Below are 2,172 nucleotides of genomic sequence, written 5' to 3'. Positions count from 1 at the left end.
ACTTTGCACAATCTCTTTAATTTTTTTTTAGGCCCTTCTTCCATCTTTTTGCTGGCCTGATTCCCCCCCTCAGTTCTCAGCTCAAATGTTACCTCTGCAAAAGGTTTCCCTGCCTACTCTTCGAGTATATTAAGGAGCCTCCGTCCCTCCATTGCTCTGTTGTTTCCTCCCCCTGTATGGACTTAACACTACTATACTTGTCCTCTATAATGTATGCTTTGTTAAGATGGACAGGTTTCCTATCTTGTTTATCTCTCTGCCCCCAGCATCCAGAACTGGGCTCAGCACATAGTAGGTGTTCAGTAAATCTGTGTTGAATAAATACTTAAAAGAATTAACTGCCAGAAGTCCACTGTGATGGGAAGCTAGAGAATGTAGAATGTGAGGTCAGGGAACTTGGGAAAGAGCCTAAACTGAGTGAGAAACAGCGGAGGGTTTTAAACACAGGAAATGTCCTGAACTAGTTTAAGTTTTCATACANGCACTCTCCCGAGTGAGCCACAGGCCGGCCCCTCATACACTTTTTTTTAAAAAGCCATTCTTTTATAATTATGGAAAAAAAAATTTTTCTAAAGATGACTGGTAAGGGAATCTTAACCCTAGACTTGGTGTCATCATATATCCATCATCCACCTGGCCGATCTTATTTCATTGTCCCCCTAGTACCCCTTTTTGAGCCCTTTGGATTATTATGCAGCAAATCTCAGACATTTCATCCAGAAACACTTCAGTCTGCATCCATAAAAGATGAGGACCAACCATCCAGGATTCAATCCCTGTACCAGTTGCCAAAAACAAAATAAAACCAAAAGTAAACCAAAACACCATAACCACAATACCATCACCACACCTTTAAACATTTACAGTCATTTCATGTTATCACATACCCCATCAGTGTTCAGATTTCCCCAACGGCCCGATTAATATCATTTTTCCCTCTTTCCAAGCATAATGATTTATTTTATTTGAAACATATGAAAATGTTGAGTAATAGAATTGTTCTCTGCATTAATAATAAAACTGAACAGCGTCAACAATTATCTACTCATTTACCCCTACCGACTCTTCCCAGATGATTCTAAAGCTAAATGCCAGACATCATATCCCATAAATATCTTTTTTCTTTTTTTTTTTTTACAAGATGATTGGTAAGGGGATCTTAACCCTTGACTTGGTGTTATCAGCACCACGCTCTCCCAAGTGAGCCACAGGCCAGCCCTTCATAAATATCTTATTACATTTGGTTTGTTTGAATCAGGATCTAAATAAGATCTACACATTGCACTTGTTTGCTGTGACTCTTTTTCATTGACGTTTTAAAAGGTTCTTACTCTGGTTGCTGCATGGAAGATAAATTGTAAGGAGGCAGATTGGAACCCAGAAGGCCAGAGAGGCCACCGTTATATATTAATTATAATATTAATTGCTAGGGCCGGCCCGGTGGCGCACTGCTACAGTGCACCGCTTGGGAAGCGCGGCGGCGCTCCCACCGAGGGTTCGGATCCCGCATGCAGACCGGCCACTCACTGGCTGAGCGAGGAGCAGGGGCAACACCGAGGGTTGCGATCCCGTNCCGTGGCCTTGGTGTTATCAGCACCGCACTCTCCCGAGTGAGCCACGGGCCGGCCCTAATTGCTAGCATTCACTGAGCATTTATTATATACCAGAAACTGTCCTTACATGTGTTAATTTATTTAATGGCCACAGCAACTTTTTAAGACGAGGTGCTACTATTATTCTTGTTGTACGGAAGAGGAAGATGAGGCATGGAGGGGAAAGTCACATGCCCAAGGTCACATAGCCAGGCCCCAGCCAGGAAGTAGCAGAGGCAGGATTCCAACCTTGCAACCTGGCCCTGGAGTCCAGGCAATTTGCATTTATGCTTTACTGCTTCTTGAGGGGGGCAAAGGGCATGATGATGAAAAAGTGGCCTGATTGGAGAGGTTAACTCAGGGCCGGCCCGTGGCTCACTTGGGAGAGTGTGGTGCTGATAATACCAAGGCCAAGGGTTTGGATTCCTATATGGGGATGGCCAGTTGGCTCACTTGGGATAGCGTGGTGCTGACAACACCAAGTCTAGGGTTAAGATCCCCTTACCAGTTACCTTTAAAAAAAAAAAAAAGAGGTTAACTCAACAGGACCTAGTGATGAATTGGGTGGAGGTGGTAAGGG

Source organism: Galeopterus variegatus, unplaced genomic scaffold (assembly GCF_000696425.1).
Source record: "Galeopterus variegatus unplaced genomic scaffold, G_variegatus-3.0.2 Scaffold647, whole genome shotgun sequence".
Lineage (NCBI taxonomy): Eukaryota > Metazoa > Chordata > Mammalia > Dermoptera > Cynocephalidae > Galeopterus > Galeopterus variegatus.
The sequence above is the reverse complement of the archived record's forward strand: the minus strand, read 5'-3'. Positions refer to the sequence as shown.